This window comes from Sapajus apella, unplaced genomic scaffold (genome assembly GCF_009761245.1).
Source record: "Sapajus apella isolate SASKATOON/1434 unplaced genomic scaffold, GSC_monkey_1.0 scaffold19, whole genome shotgun sequence".
Taxonomy (NCBI): domain Eukaryota; kingdom Metazoa; phylum Chordata; class Mammalia; order Primates; family Cebidae; genus Sapajus; species Sapajus apella.
Window position 1 is genome coordinate 10,425,642 of NW_022436959.1, and position 24,795 is coordinate 10,450,436.

Here is a 24,795-nt window from a genome sequence, read left to right on the forward strand (position 1 = left end):
TGGTTGGCTGCTTGTTAGTTATTTTTTTCCCTCTTTTTTTTTTTTTCATGTCTCTATTATTAAACACAATTACAGGCATACCCATTTTTAGACTGCATTCTAGCCCGGGCAATAAAGCAACACCCCTGTTTTCTCTCCCTCTTCCTCTTCGTCTTCCTCTTTCTTCCTCTCTTTCATTCTTTTTTTATTCTTTCTTTTTCATTCTTTCTCTCTTTCTTCTTCTTAAAAAAAAAAAAAAAACTAGAAAAAAATTTTTTTCCAATAACTTAGCATTTAGGGTAAGGTTTTATTTTTTTCTTTTTTTGTTGTTGTTGTTTTCACCTAGTATCTCTCTCTTTTTTTTTTTTTTTTTTTTTTTAATTGTACTTTAAGTTCTGGATTACATGTGCAGATCTTGCAGGATTGTTGCATATGTACACACATGCCATAGTGGTTTGCCGATTCCATCCATTCCCCCCATCACCTACATCAGACATTTCTCCCAGTGTTATCCCTCCCCAACCTCCCTGCCCCTTGCTGTTCCTCTCCTAGTCCCCCACCCCCAACAGACCCCAGTGTGTGATATTACCCTCCCTGTGCCCATGTGTTCTCATTGTTCAACACCCTCCTATGAGTGAGAACATGCAGTGTTTGATTTTCTGTTCTTGTGTCAATTTGCTGAGAATGATGGTTTCCAGATTCATCCATGTCCCTACAAAGGACATGAACTTATCCTTTTTTATGGCTGCATAGTATTCCATGGTATATATGTGCCACAGTTTCTTTGTCCAATCTATCATTGATGGGCATTTAGGTTGGTTCCAGGTCTTCGCTATTGTAAACAGTGCTACAGTGAACATACGTGTGCATGTGTCTTTATAATAGAATGATTTATAATCCTTTGGGTATATACCCAGTAATGGGATTGCTGAGTCCAATGGAATTTCTATTTCTAGGTCCTTGAGAAGTCACCACACTGTCTTCCACAATGGTTGAACTAATTTACACTCCCACCAACAGTGTAAAAGTGTTCCTGTTCCTCCACAACCTCTCCCGCATCTGTTGTCTCCAGATTTTTTAATGATCGCCATTCTAACTGGTGTGAGATGGTATCTTAATGTGGTTTTGATTGGCATTTCTCTAATGACCGGTGATGATGAGCATTTTCTTATATGTTTGTGCCTTATAAATGTCTTCTTTTGAAAAGTGTCTGTTCATATCCTTCTTCCACTTTTGAATGGGTTTATTTTTTTCTTGTAAATCTGTTTTAGTTCTTTGTAGATTCTGGATATTAGCCCTTTGTCAGATGAGAAGATTGCAAAAATTTTTTCCCATTCTACTGGTTGCTGGTTCACTCTAATGATTTTTATTCTGCTGTTCAGAAACTCTTGAGTTTGATTAGATCCCATTTCTCTATTTTGGCTTTTATTGCCATTGCTTTTAGTGTTTTAGTCATGAAGTCCTTGCCTATGCCTGTGTCCTGAATGGAATTGCCTAGGTTTTCTTCTAGAGATTTTATGGTGTTAGGTCTTATGTTTAAATCTTTAATCCATCTGGAGTTAATTTTAGTGCAAGGTGTCAGGAAGGGGTCCAGTTTCTGCTTTCTGCACACGGCTAGCCAGTTTCCCCAACACCGTGTATTAAACAGGGAGTCCTTTCCCATTGCTTGTTTTTGTCAGGTTTGTCAAAGATCAGATGGTTGTAGATGTGTGGCTTTGTTTCTGAGGCCTCTGTTCTGTTCCATTGGTCTATATCTCTGTATTGGTACCAGTACCATGCTGTTTTGATTACTATAGCCTTGTAGTCCAGTTTGAAGTCAGGTAGCGTGATACCTCCAGCTTTGTCCTTTTTGCTTAGGATTTTCTTGGCTATGTGGGCTCTCTTTTGGTTCCAAATAAAGTTTAAAGTGGTTTTTTCCAGTTCTGTGAAAAAAGTCAATGGTAGCTTGATTGGGATAGCATTGAATGTATAAATTACTTTGGGCAGTATGGCCATTTTCACAATACTGATGCTTCCTAATTTGAGCATGGAATGTTTTTCCATCTGTTTGTGTCCTCACTTATTTCCTTGAGCAGTGGTTTGTAGTTCTTCTTAAAGAGGTTCTTTACATCCTTTGTTAGTTGTATTCCTAGGTATTTTATTCTCTTTGTAGCAACTATGAATGGGAGTGTGCTCATGATTTGGCTGTCTGTTCATCTGTTATTGGTATATAGGAATGCTTATGATTTCTGCCCATTGATTTTGTAATCTGAGACTTTGCTGAAGTTGCTTATCATCTTAAGGAGATTTTGGGCTGAGTTGATGGGGTCTTCTAAATATACAAGCATGTCACCTGCAAATAGAGGCAAAATATACAAGCATGTCACCTGCAAATAGAGGCAATTTGACTTCCTCTTTTCCTAATTGAATACCCTTTATTTCTTTTTCTTGCTTGATTGCTCTGGCTAGAACTTCCAATACTGTATTGAATAGGAATGGTGAGAGAGGGCATCCTTGTCTAGTGCCAGATTTCAAAGGGAATGCTTTCAGCTTTTGCCTGTTCAGTATGATATTGGCTGTGGGTTTGTCGTAAATAGTTTTTATTATTTTGAGATACGTTCCGTCGATACCTAGTTTATTGAGGGTTTTTAGCATAAAGGGCTGTTGAATTTTGTTGAAAGCCTTCTCTGCACCTATTGAGATAATCATGTGGTTTTTGTTTTTGGTTCTGTTTATGTGATGGATTATGTTTATAGACTTGTGTATGTTCAACCAGCCTTGCATCCCCGGGATGAAGCCTACTTGATCATGATGGATAAGCTTTTTGATGTGCTGTTCAATTCGGTTTGCCAGTATTTTATTGAAGATTTTTACATCTATGTTCATCATGGATATTGGCCTGAAGTTTTCTTTATTAGTTGTGTCTCTGCTGGGTTTTGGTATCAGGATGATGTTGGTCTCGTAAAATAAGTTAGGGAGGATTCCCTCTTTTTGTATTGTTTGAAATAGTTTAGAAAGGAATGGTACCAGCTCCTCTTTGTATCTCTACTAGAATTTGGCTGTTAATCTCTCTCGTTCTTGGCTTTTTTTGGTTGGTAGGCTATTAATTGCTGCCTCAAATTCAGACCTTGTTATTGGTCTATTCAGGGTTTCAACTTCTTTCTGGTTTAGTCCTGGGAGGGTGCTAGTGTCCAGGAATTTATCTATTTCTTCCAGATTTACTGGTTTATGTGTATAGAGTTGTTTGCAGTAATCTCTGATGGTAGTTTGTATTTCTGTGGAATCGGTGGTAATATCCCCTTTGTCTTTTTTTATGGCATCTATTTGATTCTTCTCTTTTTTCTTTTTTATTAATCTGGCTAAGTGGTCTAGTTTGTTGATCTTTTCAAACGAGCTCCTGGATTTATTGATTTCTTGAAGGGTTTTTTTGTGTCTCTGTCTCCTTCAGTTCTGCTCTGATCCTAGTTATTTTTTGTCTTCTGCTCGTTTTGAGTTTTTTTTATTTTGCTCCTCTAGCTCTTTCAATTTTGATGATAGAGTGTCAATTTTAGATCTTTCCTCGCTTCTCATGTGGGCATTTATTGCTGTAAGTTTCCTTCTAGACACTGTTTTAAATGTGTCCCAGAGATTCTGGTACATTGTATCTTCATTCTCATTGGTTTTGGAGAACATCTTTATTTCTGCCATAATTTTGTTATTTACTGAGTAGTCATTCAGGAGCAGGTTGTTCTATTTCCATGTAGTTGTGCAGTTTTGAGTGAGTTTCTTAATCCTGAGTTCTAATTTGATTGCACTGTGGTCTGAAAGCCTGTTTGTTATGATTTCTGTTCTTTTGCATTTGCTGAGGAGCAATTTACTTCCAAGTATGTGGTCAATTTTAGAGTAAGTGTGATGTGGTGCTGAGAAGAATGTATATTCTGCGGATTTGGGGTGGAGAGTTCTGTAGATGTCTATTACGTCTGCTTGGTCCAGATCTGTGTTCAAGTCCTGGCTATCCTTGTTAATTTTTTGTCTCGTTAATATGTCTAATATTGACAGTAGAGTGTTAAAGTCTCCCACTATTACTGTGCAGGAGTCTAAGACTCTTTGTAGGTTGTTAAGAACTTGCTTTATGTATCTGGGTGCTCCTGTATTGGATGCATGTATATTTAGGATAGTTAGCTCTTCTTGTTGCATTGATTCTTTTACCATTATGTAAGGCCCTTCTTTGTCTCTTTTGATCTTGTTGGTTTAAAGTCTGTTTTATGAGAGACTAGAAGTGCAACCCCTGCTTTTTTTTGCTCTCCATTTGTTTGGTAAATCTTCTTCCATCCCTTTATTTTGCATGTACGTGAATCTTTGCACATGAGATGGGTCTCCTGAATACAGCACACTGATGGGTTTTGACTTTTTATCCAGTTTGCTAGTCTGTGTCTTTTGATTGGGGCATTTAGGCTGTTTACATTTAATGTTAATATGGTTATGTGTGAATTTGATGGTGCCATTTTGTTATTGGCTGGTTGTTTTGCCCATTAGTTGATGCAGTTTCTTTATAGTGTTGTTGGTCTTTACCATCTGGTACACTTTTGCAGTGGCTGGTACCGGTTGTTCCTTTCCATGTGTAGTGCTTCCTTCAGGAGCTCTTGTAAGTTGGGTCTGGTGGTGACGAAATCTCTCAGCAATTGCTTGTCTGTAAAGGATTTTATTTCTTCTTCACTTATGAAGCTTCATTTGGCTGGATATGAAATTCTGGGTTGAAAGTTCTTTTCTTTAAGGAGGTTGAATATTGGCCCCTATTCTCTTCTGGCTTGTAGGGTTTCTGCTGAGAGATCCACTGTGAGTCTGATGGGCTTCCCTTTGTGGGTGACCTGACCTTTCTCTCTGGCTACCCTTAGCATCTTTTCCTTCTTTTCAACCCTTGTGAATCTGATGATTATGTGCCTTGGGGTTGCTCTTCTTGAGGAGTATCTTTGTGGTGTTCTCTGTATTTCCTGTATTTGAATGTTGGCCTGCCTTGCTAGTTTGGGGAATTTCTCCTGGATAATATCCTGAAGAGTGTTTTCCAGCTTGGATTCATTCTCCCCGTCATATTCAGGTACACCGATCAAGCATAGATTAGGTCTTTTCACATAATCCCCTATTTCTTGGAGGCTTTGTTCTTTTCACTCTTTTTTCTCTTAATATTGCCTTCTCATTTTATTTCATTGAGTTGATCTTCAATCTCCGATATCCTTTCTTCTGCTTAATCAATTCAGCTATTGAAACTTGTATATGCTTCAAGAAGTTATCAAGCTGTGTTTTTCAGCTCCATCAAGTTGTTTATGTTCTTCTCTAAGCTGGTTATTCTAGTTAGCATTTCGTCTAACCTTTTTTCCAGGTTCATAGTTTCTTTGCATTGGATTAGAACATGTTCCTTTAGCTCAGAGAAGTTTGTTATTATCCACCTTCTGAAGCCTGCTTCTGTCAATTTGTCAAACTCATTCTCCATCCAGCTTTGTTCCCTTGCTGGTGAGGAGTTGTGATCCCTTGGAGGAGGAGAGACGTTCTGATTTTGGGTGTTTTCATCCTTTTTGTGCTGCTTTCTTCCCATCTTCATGAATTTATCTACCTTTGATCTTTGAAGTTGGTGATTTCAGATGAGATCTCTGAGTGGTCCTCCTTTCTGTTGACATTGAAGCTATTTCTTTTTGTTTCTTATTTTTCCTTCTAACAGTCAGGCCCTTCTGCAGTATGAGGTGGTATTTTTTAGTTACATAGGGGTCAGGGAGCTGCTTGAGGAGGCAGTCTAGCCTTTGTCTGCCTGCAGAGGTGCTACTGGGCTGCCTCGGACTCAGCCTGGCAGCTGTGTAGGCTTCCTCTGGCTTTTGTTTACACAGGTGAGATTAGACCCACCTTCACAATGGCAGATGCCCTTTCCCCCACCAAGCTCTCGATCGCCCAGAGTCGAGCTCAAACTTACATGCTGGCTGCAAAACTCTCAAGCAAGAGGGCTTCAGTTTGCTGGTCTTTGTGGGGGTGGGACCTGCCAAGCTATATCACCTGTCCCCCTGCTTTCAGCTCTCCCTCTTTCTGGGGGGTGGGTACATCCATCCCACAGGTGCTCTTGGTGCTAGTCAAAACTTCCACCCAGTTTTGTGCCAACGACTTGGTTGCTGGGCTGGCCGGAGCTGTCACTTAGATCTGTGTTGGTAACTCGTGATGCTTTTCAGCCCAGTGGGGTTCTCCTGGACTGTGGGTTGCAGCGGCCATGGGAGAAGTGCAGAATCTGAACTGGAGTGCCGAGGGGGTAAAGTCCCTGATCCTCTGGTCAGTTGCACTTCCAGTGCCCACCCTGCCTTGGTTCGCCCTCCTTGGGATATACCCACTGTCCAACCAGTCCCATTGAAATGAACCTGGTACCTCAGTTGGAAATGCAGAGATCACTGGTCTTCTGTGTCTCTCTTGCTGGGAACTGCGCTCTGAAGCTGTTTCTATTCATCCGTCTTGGTGGAAGCCCTGTATCATATTTTTTAAACTTAAAATTATCTTTTGTATTCTGTTCTGAAAAATTTAATTAATTTGCAACTTGCACATATTTTTGCATATATAACACGTTTTAACATTGCACTTTTGTTTTTAATATTTTGGGGTTATCTTAATATACCAAATTGCTAGCTTTTATGTTTTAGCAGTTTAATAACAGTGATTATTTTAGTCATTCTGCTCTCTGTATAGCATAGTTTCAAGTATTTTGATGGAAGGGAAGGGATTATAGTTGAGGAATGAGAGAAAGTACAGGACATATTTTTAATCCTCAAGGTATATATTGTGCGATTGGGGATATAAAGTACATGGATGTAAAATATTTTTGTGGTACAAAGGTATAAATGAGTAGTAAAACACATAGCCATTGAGAATTATCTAACTTTTTATGCTATTGATTGGGAAAACTAATCAGAATAAAACAGAGTGGACAGATGATACTATAACAAAGTGGGCTAGATACAAAAAAGGTTAAATAAAACTGAACATGAAAAATAATGCATTTTTAATTCAGTGAATTAGCAGTTATTTACACAGTGCATGAAGAGGAGAACAAAATACTTGGACAGGGCAATTGGGGATGAATAAAATAAAGTTCTTATTTTTAAGAAAAATGTAATCTAGATGGCAAGAGAAGATAATCACCTAGAATAAGGTAACTAGCAATCTAATTTATATTAAGGCAGATTCCAAAAGTAGTAAATACTACATGCTATAATATTCAATTGATTTGGTCTATACCAAGGCAAATAGTTGGTTTCATTGATTTTACTTCCTGATGTATTGACTGAATCAGCCATATGTTTTAGCATCCTGTCAAAAAAACCAGAGCATAAACTTTATGCCTAAATTCTAAGAGATTGTGGAGGGAGGGCCTTTTATTCAAGTGAGTTTTATGTGGGTCTCTAGGTTTGTTGCAGAGAATGGGAAAACAGACTGAAAAGAACTTTTGGAGTTAAAGCTCAGAAACTAGGTTTTCATTAAAATTGATGATAACTTTATTGTCAAGGACAAGTTGCCTAGCCTTTCTGGATTTTTATTTTCTGGTATATGAAATGAAGAGTTCGAACCAGGTAATTGCTTAGAAAAGTTCCCTAGAGTACTAAATGCTTGTTTCCCCACATTTCAGAATTAGTAAATTAAATGGTGGCAGTGAGATGAGTTTATTTGCCTGGAGAAGATATGGGTGACGACCAGAGGTGATGTTGAATAGGAAAGAGTGGAGGGGGTCTTGGAAGTAGGTACATGGTTTATAGTAGGAGCTGAATGCCAAATTAATGAAAGGAATTTGATTTGGTAGTCATTAAGAGACCCCTGAAGCAATATACTGAAGTGATGGACACAGATTTGAGGGATACTGTTCTGGCAGTTAAAAGTAGGTTAAATTAAGACATAGAGACCACCTAGTGAAGGTAGCAAGCTAAATGCTTTGCTACATTGTTTATTTTTAATCATGACAGTATCTCTATGAGGTAGATACTACTATCATGATTAGACAAATGAGGAAACCCAGAGAGGTTAAGTGATTTGCCCAGTGGTATATAGCTATGTAGTGGCAGAACTAGAATTTGAATTCATGTTTGTCAACTCTAAGGTTCACACTCTGCTCTTAAAAGAGTTACTTTTCCCCTCTTCCCCAGGTAGTATACTGCTCTGCTGCTTTTGATTAAGGGAGTGTTGATAAGACCCTGGGTTAGAGAGGTGGATATTGTACTGAAAAGGAAGTGACTTTTTAGCCCCTTCCTACTCAAAGTATGGTCAGTAGACTAACAGTATCAGCATAATCCGGGAGCTTGTTAGAAATGCTAAATCTCTGTCCCCACTTGATATAATTTGGATATTTATCTCTGCCCAAATCTCGTGTCGAACTATAATTCCCATTGCTGGAGGTGGTGCCTGTTGGGAGGTATTTGGATCACGGGGGCAGATTCCTTATGGCTTGGTGCTGTCTTCGTGATAGTGAGTTCTTGTGAAATCTCATCATTTAAAAGTGTTTGGCACCTTCCCACCCCACTGTCTCTATCTCTTGTTCCTGCTTTTACCATGTGTTGTGCCTGCTCCTGCTTTGTCTTCCAACATGATTGTAAGCTTCCTGAGGCTTTCTCAGAAGCCAAGCACATGCCCGGTGCCATACTTCCTGTACAGCCTGCAGAACCATAAGCCAATTAAACCTCTTTTCTTTATAAAGTACCCAGTCTCCGGTCTTCCTTTTCTTTTCTTTTTTTTTTTTTTGGGACAGGATCTCTCTCTGTCGCCCAGGCTGGAGTGCAGTGGCGCATCTTGGCTCACTGCAACCTCTGCTTCCCGGGTTCAAGCAATCCTCTGTCTCAGCCTCCCAAGTAGTTAGAATTACAGGTCCCCAACACCATGCCTGGCTAATTTTTATATTTTTACTAGAGACGGGGTTTCACCATCTTGGCCAGGCTGGTCTTGAACTCCTGACCTCGTGATCTACCTACCTGGGCCTCCTAATGTGCAGCGATTACAAGTGTGATCCACGGCACCCGGCCTCTTTTCTTTTCTTTTCCTTTCTCTTTCTCTTTTGTTTTTTGTTTTGTTTTGTTTTGAGACAGAGTCTCACTCTGTCACCCAGGCTAGAGTGCAGTTGTGTGATTGGCTCACTGCAACCTCCACCTCCCGGGTTCAAGCAGTTCTCCTGCCTTAGCTTCCTGAGTAGCTGAGATTACAGGCATTTGCCACCTCACATGGCTAATTTTTATATTTTTAATAGAGAAGGGGTTTCACCATGTTGGCCAGACTGGTCTTGGACTCCTGACCTCAGGTGACCTGCCCGCCTCGGCCTTCCAAAATGCTGGGATTACAGGCATGAGCCACTGTGCCCAGCCAGGTATTTCTTTATAGCAATGCAAGAATGGCCTAATATACCACCCAAGACCTACTGTACCTGAATCAGCATTTTAACAAGATCCCCAGGTACACATTAAAGTTTGAAAAGCTCTGTGCTAGAGGTGTTTACCATATTGACCCTTGCAGCTGAAAAGAAGGGTGAGCCACACCAGACAGTTGCACTTGTGGGGTTGTGTGTGCAAATGTGTGAACAGTCATTGAAATAGGCAACACTGTGAAGTAGGTAAAAAAATACTCTTCTGTGTGCTCACCTGCCTCCACTTCCAGCATTCTTTTGTGGTCACTCAGCACACTTACGCCGTGGCTTCCTTGGCTGTATAGGGCCCATTTCCTGAGCTTGCTGTCTGTGGGTAGTTGTCCCATTTTTGAACCTGTTTCCAGAGTTTCTTCCCCTCAGATCAGACTCTCTTAAGTACAATGGAAAGGCTCCGATAAATTACTCCTAGGAATATTTGCCTGTTAATAGGGGCAGGGCCTTAATCCAGGGGAGTTCAAGCCCCAGTCACAGATCTTCAGATAGCACCAGGCCAGTGGTAAGTATGATTTAGGCACGTAACAGGTTTATCTCTTATCTCTTTTGCTGTATATATGTGGATCTGGCCTGTAGTCTTTTGATTTTGGAGAAGTTGTAGTGTATAGCTTCCTGTTTTCAGTTGAGCTTCCTGTTTACAAACTGAGCCAAAGTATGCATTTGGAATTTAAAAACCAAATAGCAAAAGTTCTTTAAGATAGTGAAAGGACCGATTTGATTTGAGAGGAAGCCATGCTATTCTGGCACAGTGTCCCAAAGAGAATTTCCTTCCTCTGAGAAACTTAACTTGGAGGTGACTGTGCTGGTGGTTGGGGTAGGATTTTCAAAGAAAGATAAAGGATTAAATAAATTTTAATTAATATTTATTCAGAGATAAATCTGACACGGTGTGCCAGATTCTTCCATGTATATTATTTTCTTTAATCTACTCAAAACTTGCCCACAAGGGTGATATTTTCCCTCTTCTTAAATTGACAAAACTGAGACTGAGAGAGTTTTAAGTTCCTTGACCAGGATATTTAACTCTTAAGTAATAAACTTCACCTCCTTTGGTTTTTCTATGCCTTATAATTTAAAAAATTAGACTAGTTTTTAAAAATTTAATTTTATTTTTTGGAGTGACAGGGTCTTGCCCAATTCCCCTGGCTGACATTCAGTGGTAAGATCATAGCTCACTGTAACCTTGAACTCCTGGGCTTAAATGATCCCCTTGCCTCAGTCTCCTAAGTAGCTAGGACTATAGACGTGTGCCACCATACCCAGCTAATTAAAAAATTTTTTTCAGGCCGGGCACAGTGATTCATACCTGTAATTTTAGCACTTTGGGAGGCCGAGGCAGGCGGATCACCTGAGGTCAGGGGTGCAAGACCAACCTGGCCAACATGGTGAAACTCCATCTCTAGTAAAAATACAAAAATTGCCAGGCGTGGTGGCGCCTGCCTGTAATCCCAGCTACTTGGGAGGCTGAAGCAGGAGAATCACTTGAACCCAGTAGGTGGAGGTTGCAGTGAACTGAGATAGCGTCACTGCACTCCAGCCTGGACAACAGAGTGAGACTCCATCTTAAAAAAAAAAAAAAATTTTTTTTCCAGAGACAGGGGCCTCATGCTGTCCAGGCAGGTCTTGAACTTCTGGCCTCAAGCAGGCCTCCTACTTTGGCCTCCCAATATGTTGGAATTACAGGTGTATGAGCCACCAACCCTGAACTTGTTTTTGTTTTTAAAATATAAGAGACATGCATATGGTTAAAAATAAAAACAAACAAAGTTGTACATACTTCCTTTTCCAAATCACCCTACCCCCTGAAACTTCTCTAGTGGCAACCCCACTTGGTACAGGTTCTTCAGTAGTTACCATAAAAACTTTAGATATTACACTTGTAGTTCTTATTTGGTCAACTGTAGATGGTATCTGTTGACTTCCTTTACAATAAATGATTTGTTACACTCCCTCTCCTGCTTCTCCCTCCAAATACTTTTAGTTCTTTTTGTGCTTGCTTTTGACTTAAATAATATTCTTATTTTATAATGTGCCAATCTCAGATAGTGCCTATTGATTCCTTGTTTTAAAATATGAAGAAATTAGTGCACCCAGCCTTGATTCTGTCTCTCTTCCTGCTCTTCAATTCGAATTTTGTTAATTATATTATTTTTGCATTGTTAAGGTATATAACATTTATATTTGATTCTCTAAGTTGACTGACTGCTTTGTCTACCAGTTGGGTTTTAAACATTGGGCCTTTTTCTCTATGCCATTGGTTTTCCTCAAGTATCTGGAGAGCCTGAATTTGTGATTCATGTTTGTGAGTGAAGGACCTGGTTGGATCCTGTAGGTAACTGTTGTAGGATTCCTTTGCTTTTGCATGTCTATTGTCCTGAAAGGCTTTTCTTTTGAATGGGAGGTCTGACTTGGGTGTTGTAAGTGAATTGGCAGCCTGCCTAGAGGCAGCTTGCCTACAAAGCATTTTGGTAGCGAGGCAAGAGGCAGACTAGTACCCTCCACAATTGCCAAAACGAGTAGTAGATTACTTAGGGAGAAGTTAAAAGCTTTTATTTCATACCTAGTTACAGATTTTTGATCTTCTGCCTACTGGTTTGGTGCTGGGGTGTTATCTGACACACTGCTCAGTTTCTCTCTTGTTTGCAATGCTCGTGGAGAAGGCTCCTTGGGGGAGCTAGTTTACCTTGCTTAGAGAGTGAGAGAGTGGAGTTCAGGATTTAGCCCAAACACACAAGCCTTTATTGCCAGCTCTTTTTGAGGATGGACCCAAGAGTTCTAGCTTCTTTGATTACAGTTCTTTAATGAGTTCTTCATCATCCTGTATCTTTGTTTATATCATCTCTGAGTCTCCTTTGTGAAAACTAGCACTTATTCTCCTTGGTATACTCCTGGGCTTAGGTGTCCTCTGCTGTATCTTCATCATTCCAGTCTCATCTACTTTCCAGTTGCAAGGAATTACTTACCCTTTCTCGATTACCAGTGTTATTAACTTTCTCCCTCCCTCTCTTCCTTCTTTCCTTCCTTTTTTCCTTCTCTTGCTATGCTGTTCCGGCTGGCCTTGAACTCCTAGGCTGAAGTGATCCTCCTTCCTTAGCTGAGACTGTAGCAGGAGTGGCCACCAGAAACAGAGCTCTCAAACACCAAATGGGGAAGGGAGGGGTTTATTATGGCCGGGAGCCGATGTCCAAACCCAGCTCGTCTAATGAAGGTTCTGCCTTTATATACGCTTACACTCTAGATATTACACATGGAAGAATCTTAGGTTTACAACTTTAGAAATCACGAATGAAAGGGTTTTGGATTTACAGCTTTAGAAATCACGTATGAAAGGGTTTCAGGTTTATAGTTGTAGAAATCACATAGGAAAGGGTTTCAGGTTTACAGCTTTAGAAATCACATATGAAAGGGTTTCTGGGTTTACAGCTTTAGAAATCACATGTGAAAAGGCTCTGGTCTCCGGATGGAGGAGTGGGGTGGGGGTTTCATCTTATTTTAAGTAAGAACAGTGTCTTTTGGAGAGTTTGCCCGATACTAAGCGTGTTATTTACAGGAAGGTGATTCAGCAGGTGCCAATTGGCCTGCTTTTTCTTTTTGAAATGCCTTGTGGAAGTCAAGGGGGAAGTGATCCCAGAGCCCTGGGTCTCCTTCCTCACCCCCTCCTTTGAGACCCTCACCGCTCTATTATATCAGTGAGAGATCTCACTCTCATTCTCACTTTCCAGATACTCTGAAGAAACTGATTGATAATGTTTCACATAATATATTTGTGATGTCATTTTTTGGCTAACTACAGTAGTGATGAATCCCCTAATCATCTGAAGGAACTGGGGGAGTAAACAAGGTAGTAACAAACAAATGCCTATCATTATTATAACACTTATGATGAGAGTCTTGAACCCTCCCAAGGATGAGAACCAACCCCCAAACAAGGACTCAGGGTTAAATCTGTGCCGTATGTGCACAGGCACGTGTGCCAGTTTGGTCATGTCTCACACAATATCCTCCACTGCTTGACCCTGGTCGTCTATGTGTAGACAGCAGTTGGCTAGATTGAATTTTCCACAGACTCCTCCTTCAGCTGCCAGCAAATAATCTAGGGCCGGCCGGTTCTGATAAATCGCATTTCTCATTTGAGTTTCTTGTCGGGCCAAAAGGGACAGAGCTTTGCCCGTTTCATGAGTGAGTATTTTCAAAACAGCCTGCAACCGGATGATCCAGTTGAGCATGTAAATAGGAGTCCGGTATCCCCATGAGCCGTCCTCTGCCCATGTGGCTGGCCCATCATACTCAATAATTCTCTCCCGTGGCCATTCATCATCTGTTCATTCTGCTACCTTTAGGTTTCTTTTCTCCCTAGCGGAGTAGACTGGATACCCTAACAGCTCACCTGTCTTAACAGATAATAGGGAAAAAAGAGGGCTTAATGTTGCCTGTGACTCAGCTACCTGTCCATCTTTCAGGCAGCTGTATGTATGCCCTATGTCCGCATAACCAGTACAACCCAGGCAGGGCTGTCCAATTTCTCCGGTACTCAGGATGATCCCAAGCATCCTGTAATTTTGGAAATTATAGGAGGGGGCTCTTTTCTGTATAGTTTGAGCCCCACAAGGTTATAGTGTTCACTGTTCCATTATTACAATCACTATTCTATGCAGCTAAGCTTTTATACCAGAATAGTGAAGCCTGCTCCTTCTCTGGCCAAACAGTATTGTCCAATAATTGAGACCTTTAAAACCCAGAAACTGTTGGTTTGAACCCTTTGAACTAAGGTCAGGTCAGGAACAGGGTCAGAGGGTAATAACTCACGGGCTTCTTATGGCCACCTGGCACCCATAGTTGTCCCTTCACATACTTAGCAATAAGTAACAGTGAGGGAATGGGCCACATTTTCAGCAAGTTGGAGGCACAACTTCTTTGTCTTTTTCGGAAGCTCTGGTATTGGTTTATTTAATATACTATAAAAGTGCTGTACACTGGCCAGCCTGAGCGTTTTTGGATTTTTCCCTGAACCTGGATACTGCCTCCTGGGTTAAGCCCTTTTCCATTAATTCCTAGCATTACACTTTCCCCTTTTTTCACATTTAGGGTCTTGGGGGTTTGTGATTATTACTTTTACTGGGCTACAATGTCCTGAGACACAAGGGACATTACTCCCTGGAATGGTATCTCTCCCTTTTATAAGACGAACGGGATTATTTGTATTATTCTTCCAAGTGGCCCAGATGACACATGACCCAAAAATGCAATTAGCGTACCAGTAGGTTTTCTGGCAGATATACTTATGCTCTTTTGCATAACTTTGTTCCCATTTGAGAGAACCACAGCACCCCCCTACTGAAATGATAGGCATTGATGGCTGCACAGGCATTAAACCTTAGTGTAACCTGTTTTGGGCTTCCACTTTCCTTTGTTCTGGCTATTAACTTAGCAGGGCTATTTTATCACCCTGTTAGGAGTTTAATTTTAAAAGTTGTACGTGTAGGGGGCTCTGATGGGTGATGATTAGGGGATTCATCACTACTGTAGTTAGCACACAGCAGGCTGTCCATCCCCCGGATTACACACCTTATACTGTGTACCGTTATATAAATGGGTCCCCTACTGTGTCCCTGTACATTCATAATAACTGTAGGACAAAAGAATGGCAGTAAGTTGTCCGGGCGCCGTGGCTCAAGCCTGTAATCCCAGCACTTTGGGAGGCCGAGGCGGGTGGATCACAAGGTCAAGAGATCGAGACCATCCTGGTCAACATGGTGAAACCCCGTCTCTATTAAAAATACAAAAAATTAGCTGGGCATGGTGGTGCGTGCCTGTAATCCCAGCTACTCAGGAAGCTGAGGCAGGAGAATTGCCTGAACCCAGGAGGCGGAGGTTGCGGTGAGCCAAGATCGCGCCATTGCACTCCAGCCTGGGTAACATGAGTGAAACTCCGTCTCAAAAAAAAAAAAAAAAAAAAAAAAAAAAAGAATGGCAGTAAGTTTACGTCCTACCTTGGTAACCTGGTGCGCACACTGAGGGCATTCTTCAAAATTAGTTAATGTCCCTATTGTACAAGTCCAAATATTAAGAAGAACAAGTCCCACGATGAATTTCCTCATGCTTCGGCCGTGTGTGGACCAGCCAGCTTCCAGGATGTGGCTGGAGCAAGGTTTGTTGTCCTTTTTAAGGTGATTCTGCAGTTGCTGTGTGGGTTTGGTATGGCTTTCCAAGTTTCAGCTGCTGCCGGTTTCACACAGCTGTGGTGGATCCAGGCTGGGATTCCCTCTACCTTTATAGCTGTGGGGGTGGTCAGGATCATGGTATGGAGTCCTTTCCACCGTGGCTTCGGAGGGGCTGCACTCCAGTCGTTTATCCACACGTGATCACCTAGTGAGAAAGGGTGAAATGGGAAGAATAAGCCTACAGGACATTTGTCATTTATCCTGGTTGAAATATCCTGAGCAATTTTCTTTAGAGCTGGTAAGTAGCATCCTAACTCAATCTCTCCACACTCCCGAGGAGTTCCCGGGAGTGCCCGGGGTGGCGGGGGCGGGGGTGGGTTGGGGTGGTCTATGATATAAGGCTTTATAGGGGAATATCTTGTTTTCCTAAAGGGATTCCATTTAATTTTGAATAACACCAAGGGAGGTGCCTGTACCCACTTTGATCCTGTTTCCTGATACACTTTCGCTAAGCTATTTTTGATGGTCCGGTTCATTCTTTTCACTTTTCCCAAACTCTGAGGGCAATAGGCAGTGTGCAGTTTCCAAAGTAATACCCCAAGGCCATCACTGTCTTCTGGGCTAAGTTCACCACAAATTCTGGTCAGCTGTTTGACCTGATTCGCAGTGGCAGTCCAAACCTAGGAACGAGATCTTGAAGCAGCAAATGGGTTATTTCATGGGCTTCCTGGCACCAGGGGCAAAGTGGCAGGGTTTAGGGTGTTGCACAGACCCTAATGGTAATGCAGAGATTTTTACTTTAGCAGGATCAGGTATTTGGCAGGCCTAGCATTTGTTAACCAGTGATGTACTTTGGTATTCATTAGGGTCACTACTCTGTGAGGTGCTTTCATATTTAAATTCTTCCCAGAGTTAAGGCTAGAATCTTAACTGCCATTCCTCTTCTTTTTTTTTTTCCCCCATACAGCATGAAAAGCTTTGTCAAATCCTCTAGCCCCAAAGCCAGGTCTGACAGAAGTTTTGCTTTTAGTTTTTGCCCCATTCAAAGGGTTTCTTGTCTTCTCCCCGCCCCACTTTGTCACTTTGTGTAAGGGTTTGGCCAGTACTTCTAAGTTTGGAAATCCACAATTTACAAAACCCACAGCTCCCAGGAGCTCTCTCACCTGCCTTCTAGTCTCAGGTTTTGGCAGGTTGCAAACAGCTTGCTTCCTCTCTGCTTCTAGGCTGTGTTCCCCCTTCCGGATGGTGAGCCTCAGATATTGCATTTGCTTTTTGGCAAATCTGGGCTTTCTTTTAGACACTTTATACCCACAGTCCTCCAGGTGCTGAAGTAAGGCATCTGTTCCTTTTGCACACCCGACTGCCGTGGGGTGTCCTAATAGAAAGTCATCAGCATATGGGGTCAGCGTGCAAGCAAGAAACTTCTGGGGGGGGCAGTCACAGGCTAGTGCCTCCCCAAGGATGGTGAGAGAGTTTCTGAGCCCCTGGGAAGCTGGGTCCAGGTGTATTGGGTGGTTATACCTGTTTCTGGATTTCTTCCATTGAAATGCAAATGGTTCTTGACCCTCCGAGGCCAGTCCAATGGTAAAGAAAGATTCTTTAAGTCCAATCAAGTGAACCAGCTATCCTCTGCTAGCAATAATCCCAACTGCGTGCACAAGTTGGGTGTAGGTGGGTGCAAAGTTATGCAAGCCCTGCACTGGCCTGGGCGGAAATACCAATCTTTTAGTCCTTGGTTAGGGAAGGTCTTCACCCTCCTTCCTGAGGGATGATGAGAACCTGGATAACCCCTGCGTGAGGCAGGCTTAGCTGCAGGGTGTCTTTCTTATTGAATGGGATAGCCGTAGCCCTTAATTTGCACAACAAGTTTTACCTGAGGAGGGGGTGTAGGAGACAGTTCATCAAGGTCTGTTCTTTTAACAGCTTCATAGCTCTAACGATATTAGTTTTTTTCTTTACAGGGCTGTCGTTTGGACCATGGGCTCTTTGGGGGCAGATGAATCCGGCCCCCTTCTCCTTTAGTCCAGTGGCCCTTTCATTAGATTGAACAGAGCCCCTTAACTTTTGTTTGAAGCTTTGTGCTCAGGGTCTTCCTGTTTTCCTGTTAGCTGGGGGCACAGGTCCTTCCAATATCCTACTTTTTTACAGAATGCACACTGATCGAGTTGCAGGCATTGGCGGGCAGACTGTGGGGTTTTCCAGGAACCCACCTTTTCCCACGCACTTGGGGGCACTTCTCTCATAGCCACAGCTATTAAGTCAGCATTTCATCGAGGCTGGCACTCCTTTTTTCTACGACTTTCTCCACGGCTCACCACTTCTTGGTTCACAAACACCTGGTTAGCTATCTCCAGTAGCTGTGAAGCAGGCATGCCCGCAAATCCTGCCTGTTTCTGCAATTCTCGTCTAATGTCTTCTGCACACTGCCTAATATCATATTTACTATGCATTGGTCTTCAGGGCTTTTAGGATCAAAAGAAGTATACATGCGAAATGCTTCACCCAGCCTTTCATTCATGTTAAAAAGATACATAAGCAGCTGATAGTAATCAGCGGGAGTGGGGTTATGAGTCTGTATAATCGTTTGCAGTAGGTGAGCAAGAGCTTTTGGCTCCTTGGTATCAAAAACTTTTCTGCCACTGGAGCTGCCAGAACCTTGGAAGTCCTTGTCTTTCAGTGCGGGGGAATGGTGGTTTCTAGCAGTCTGTCCCTGGGCCACTAAAATAGATGCTGTCTTTCCTCTCAGCCACTTTGGAGGATTCAAAACTAACTGCAACCACGAATCTATGTATGGAAATTGATCAAGGTGTTCTAGCTTGCCACATATAACCTCATGCCTTACTTTGGAGACAAGAGACCTGTCTAGGGTGCCCTCTGGGGGCCAGCCTACCCCAAATGCTAGACAATCTACCTCACATAAAGTCCTTAATTTCTCTGGTGTCATAGCTACTCTATAATTCCCACTAAATCCTTTCTTGAAATTTTTCAGCATGGTCTCTAAAGGGGTGGGCTTGCTGTGAGAGTGACGCATGCTTACACGCTAAAGAAACAGTTCCCACAGTTAAGAGAGTGTCACTTCAGCCACAGCAAGATTCAGCACACACTCCCCAATTTACATTCATTTCAATCCTTTCACAATGCCTAGATGGCAAAGGCTTCTCCACTCAGCCTTATGTGGCTGTCTCTAATTCTAGCTAGCTAGCCCTCCAAATTGCATGACACATGAGGCCCCTCCTTCTGATAGGCCCAATACTCCCACCTTTCACAACTGAAGAGTCCAGTTGGACCCTTCTACACACACACACACACACACACACACACACACACACACACACACAAAACTGCTCTCCTCCACCCAAATCGAAACCATAAGCAAAAAGCTTCCAAGGTTCGTTACAAAGGGAGAGAGAAAGAGAGCGCCAAGTTCAAAAGTGTCAAATCTGGCACACATGGGTGATCAGGCCATGCTTCCACCTAGAGGAGGTGGGCTATCTTCCCCGGGATCAATCCTACCATATTTCTGTTGCCTGGACGTTCCACGTACCCGTTCCTTCTTGGTGTTCAGCTGCTGGGCAGATCCACACTGTGGGGGCTTTCCCGCTCTGGCAAGGCTTTTCACTGGGCAAATACCTGCCTAGGAGTGCTCTCAGGAACCATGTCACCACAGTGGGCGGGAGCCCACCACAGGGATGCTCTAAAGGGCTAGGCAAACCACCTGAGAGGTTCTTTCCCACCATCTGCCAACCAAAACTCGCTTCCTGGCCAACGCACCAAATGTAGCAGGAGCAACCTCGAGAAACAGAGCTCTCAAACACCGAATGGGGAAGGGAGGGGTTTATTGTGGCCAAGAGCCAGGCAATGAGTTGTCCAAACCCAGCTTGTCTAATAAAGGGAGGTTCTGCCTTTATATAAGCTTACACTCTAGATATTACACATGGAAGAATCTTAGGTTTAGAGCCTTAGAAATCACAAGTGAAAGGGTTTTGGATTCACATCTTTAGAAATCAGATACGAAAGGGTTTCTGGGTTTACAGCTTTAGAAATCACGTGTGAAAAGCCTCTGGTCTCCGGATGGAGGAGTGGGGTGGGGTTTGATCTTATTTTTAAGTAAAAACAGTGTCTTCCAGAGAGTTTCTCCAATACCAAGTGTGTTATTTACAGGAAGGTGATTCAGGAGGCGCCAGTTGGCCTGCTTTTTCTTCTGTTGAAATGCATTGTGGAAGTCAAGGGGGAGGTGATCCCAGATGCCTGGGTCTCCTTCCTCAGGACTACAAGCGTGCACCACCATGCCTAGCTCAAGGATTTATTCTTTAAAAACAAATGAAAGGAATTTCAAGGAAACTTTAGGAGGAAAGGTTGATGCTTAGTCTATGCCTCCTTTTTAATGACACCAAGAGGCTGCTATATCCTAAAACTTTTTTGTAACTAGTCTGTTAGAATCATTGGAAGAAGTAGCTCCCTGGCCACCAGTCAAAGGTAGTCCAAATAAGTATGTAAGTCAAGCTTTAGATATAGCCACTTAGAGTGAATACTAGATTTCTAGAAGAACCAAGATGCTATAAGCAATAGAAAAGAACTGTTCCTTTCCATAAAAGGACTACAGTCTTGTTATAGGTACAAGGTATGCATATCTAATAGTTGGAAACCTTACCAACTTTCTTCAGTTATAGAAATGTATGGTGTTGACCATAAATACTATCAGAGGTTAAAGAAGGAAGAAGCTATTGTAAACTGGTGTCAGTGGATGGATATTTTATGGAAGAATTTGGAGTTTGAACTAGAACTTAGTAAGGGTGGATAGAGATTTAATTAGTAGAGAAGGGAAGGAAGAATGCTTTCTAGATAAGTTAAGGGAATGAGGGACAATGGGCAATGGAGCTGGAAATGACCATAGCTTGAAGAACTATGGAAAGACTAACATGACTGAGAAAGGTTGGAGAAGAATGGGAATGAGGCTTGACAAGGGTGGCATGTAAAAAGTTTTGGCTCTGACTTCAGGTACTGATTTGACGACTGAGTTATTGTGGTGAATGTGCTACTGTTATGAATTGGTTTCCACTTCTTTAAAAAGAATTCCATTATCTTAGGCAAAGTATAACCCAAGTATTGAGGACTTTAAATAGTTTATAGGCTGGATGTGATGGCTCATGCCTGTAATCCCAACACTTTGGGAGGCTGAGGCAGGCAGATTTCCTGAGGCCAAGAGTTTGAGACTAGCCTGGGCAACATAATGAGACATGTCTCTGCAAAAAATAACAAAGTAATTGGGTATGGTCGCATGTGCCTGTTACTTTTATCTACTTGGGAGAATAGGCAGCAGAATTGCTTGAGCCCAGGTGTCCAAGGTTACAGTGAGCTACGGTCATGCCACAGCCCTCCTGCCTAGGTGACAGAGCAAGACCTTATCTAATAAATAAATAAATAAGTAAATAAAAGTTAAAAAAGCAATATTCTTATAAGGAATTGATTCGGCAAACAAAGTGAATATCCATTTTAGTCTTTTGAGCAAGAGAAAAGTGATGAATGGTGAAACGTGGTTTGGTATTTTAGACAGATTTAAGTAGTTGTAGGACGTAGATGGATTGAAGGAAATGAAAACAGTTAGTCTGTGAGATGAGGCTATTCCAGTAAGCCAGATGTAAAGTGATCAGAGACTAGACCAGGATAGGCACAGTGAAACTGGAAAGGAAAGGATACATCTGAGGAACAACATTCAGAGCTTGGTAAGTAAGTACGTGTGGAATTTTAAAAAGAGAAGCCAGACGGGGTGTGGTGGCTTACAGATAGGCTTTGTCAATGCATAGTTACAGTGGTGGGATCTAAGGGGTGCTGTGATCATGGTCTTGAAAAATGGTTACTGTTGTTAGCTTACCAAAGGAAAGTTAATTTGAATTGGTCTCTTCTCCCTAGTTAAGATATGTATGTGTATATTTATTTATTTGTTTTTTCCCTGTGTCAGTCACATAGGGGACTGAGACACAAAGAGGCCATGTGAATTTTCTAAGCAGCACTTGCTGTCAGTGTGTGGCCTATAGACTCGTCCTGATTTGTGATCTATTTGTTTCTGGTCATCGACAACATTAAGTACAAAAATTAAGAATAAGCACTTAGCAATGTTTAGCAATTTGATATTCCTACCTTATCTAAGTACATTATATTTTTTCCCAGTAATTTATGTTTTTGTTTTGTTGTTGTTTTTACAAAAATAGTGGTTTGTGATGTCTTGGGAAAAGTTTTTTTCACTACAGATTAAACCATTGATCTAGGTTCAGAGAGAATTATTTACAATAGTACCAGAACTATTTTGGTTGCTGGGCTTTTTATTTTGAATTCCTATATCTTTCTCTGTATTTTCCTCCGTAGTCATAGTCATATTTTAATTTAAATATTTAGACTTATTTTCACTATGGAGAAACCTTAGGCCTTCTAATCCTACATTTCTCATCAAATATAATTTCAGATTCCAATGTCATAATAAGATATTAATTATATTTTTGTATGAGAGTCAAGCAATGGAGCATGCTGAAAGTTTTTCATTTGGAATATCTAGAGAAAAGGGTGATTGAATTTGACTATCATCTAGTTCTTTTTCATACCAAAAATGCAAAAACATATAATGTCATATTTAAAGACTATGTCAGAAAAGGAATTTCATCCTAGAGGTGCTTTTGTGTTGTTTTGTATAAATGCTTCCAGAAGCTCCTCCTTGCTTTTTAATACCACCTGTGAGCTTTTCTTTTTCATTTCTCTTTTTTTTTGAGACAGAGTTTTGCTCTTGTTGCCCAGGCTAGAGTGCAATGGTGTGATTTTGGCTCACCGCAACCTCCACCTCTCGGATTCAAGCGATTCTCCTGCTGCTGCCTCCCAAGTAGCTGGGATTACAGACATGCGCTGCCACACCTGGCTAATTTTGTATTTTTAGTAGAGATGGGGTTTTTCCATGTTGGTCAGGCCGGTCTCGAACTCCTGACCTCAAATGATCCACCCACCTCAGCCTCCCAAAGTGCTGGAATTACAGGCGCGACCCACCGCGCCTGGCCAAGCTTTTCCATTTCGAACATGCCCATCTCTTTCTTTAACACTAAAGGAGGTTAATAAGAGTTATATTTTAAAATCAAAACATAGTAAAAATTCTTACCACAGGGAAAAGAAATACACATATATTTCTTTCATTGAATAGGACTTGTTTGGTGTTGGTATCCTGCGATCTATGTCCTGGGATATATGTATGTTATAATCCCCTAATATGCTTAAAATAGGATTTCTTTTCTAAAAGACAGTATGTCATATAAGAGGCAAGGAACTGATTTTTAAAATATAAGTAGTAAGAAAGGGTAGTAGTGTTGTGTGTTTTAGTCAGAGTGCTAGATGGAATAAATGTTTATTTTAACAGATTTTACTGTTAGCTATTTTAGATTGGGGAGAATAAAATAATAAGGTATGTCACTGTCCTTAAGGACCTTATTTATAGATTAGTAGAGAAAGGAGAGATATAAATATTAACTAATTCAAGGCAGATTGGTTTAATCACTATTACAAGAAATATAGGAGAAAGAAGATGGTAATTATGGTTGGAATGAAGACAGGCTTGATAACATTAATGACATTTGAATGAGGTCTGGGAAAATAAGATTTTTGATATGAGAAACATGGAGGTAGTAGTATTTCACATTTGTGAAACAGCCTGGTAAAGGAATGTAGTGGTCAGGACTCTTTGAATGGACAGAACAGAAAAAGAATTTCAACTCAAACTAGCTTAAGCACAAATCAGAAAAGGGAGTTTGTTGGTTCACTTGTGGAAAATGAATAGAATTGGAGTCTTGCCTCTTGCCCACCTACATCCAGGTAGGTGGTCAAACTGTAATGAGTATTCCCACTCACATACTGCTTTTCTATGTGTAGCTTCTCCTAAGAGGCACTGTACACATACTGCTTTCCTGTGTGTAGCTTCTCCTAAGAGACACTGTACCCATAGGATGGCTGTGGCAAAGATGACAACCTACTAGCAGCTTCTTAGATATTTCTACCAGATTAGCAACCCCATTGAATTAGAGATCTGTCAATAATTGCAGCAAAAGTCCTTGGCTTGGGTAATGTGCTCATTCTAAATCAATCACTGTGGCATGTGTGTGTGTGTGTGTGTGTGTGTGTGTGTGTGTGTGTGTGTATTGCACTAATTGCCCAGGTCTGGATCATATGCACAAAAAATAGTGTGTGGAGAGGGGTGAGGCCAGCTTCACCTGATCCCCATGGAGACTGGGGGAGGTACAATTCTCCAAAGGAAAATTAACGTACTCTTAAAGAAATAAGCAATTCAGAGCAGGCCAAAACAGCCATTACAAGGTAGAATATATAAAAATATGACTAAACTTAGGAGTTGTAAAAACATGTATAGAGAAAATAAAAGGCTGGGATAGATAATAGTAATAGATACATATTCATTAATGGATATTTCAAGTTCATTAGAGGAGAGCATAATGTTTATGCAATAGGTTAAAATCATTATTTAGCATGCTAAATTTTGAATTGATTTATAGAGAGAAGAGCTGGAGGCAACAATAAATGTTAAGGCTGTCTAGACTGGTTAATTTTGAAAATTTTATTATTTTTCATTTATTTATTTTCATTAATTCATCAAACCTTTCATAAGAACCAATATTCCAGTTTGTGAAAGTTCTTTTTTTTTTTTTTTTTTCTTTTTTTAACTGTTTGCTGTTTGGCCATTATATTCTTTCTCTTTTTAGCAATGTATGAGAAGAAAGGATTAACTAGATAAACCAATCACTTTTACTTTGTAGTACCTATATGAAAAGGTACAATTGTCTAGATTAGAATTCAACAAAAATTAGATTTTTAGATTATTTGAATTTAATTTGTCTTGGATAGACATGCTTTTTATTTTTTCCTAATTTTTATTCTTTTGCAAAAAACAATTGAGGCAGTTAGCAAAGATATATGTATTATACTAAGGTTAAAAAAAGAAAGGTGGGGAAAAGGAAGATAGGAAAATTAAAGTAAGGCTAGGATTAATATCTTTATCTCAATTGCATACCATAAGTACTCTAGCTTTTGCTGGAGATTACTTATTTAACCCTTGGCTTGCTTGCTTCTTTGCCAGTGCAAAGAAGGAAAACTGATTAGATGCAAGATTCATAGTATTCTTCCTATAAAAATAAAGTACTCAAGAGAAATACACTTCTTATACTGTAGTACTAGGATCTGGTGAAATTTCTTTCTGGGGCTTTAAAAAGAATGTGATATACTGTGGTAAATAAA

At 41.0% G+C, this 24,795-nt stretch overlaps 1 protein-coding gene and 1 long non-coding RNA gene across 4 annotated transcripts in view; both read left to right on the forward strand.

Annotated features, from left to right (window-relative positions):
- Positions 1-24,795, forward strand: part of SKAP2 (src kinase associated phosphoprotein 2) — a 222,209-nt gene that overhangs the window by 27,531 nt on the left and 169,883 nt on the right. The gene's annotated exons all lie outside the window — the stretch shown is intronic.
- Positions 11,013-21,111, forward strand: LOC116557449. The gene is made up of 2 exons (XR_004271524.1): positions 11,013-15,009; positions 15,337-21,111. It is a non-coding gene; the product is annotated as an uncharacterized LOC116557449 (long non-coding RNA).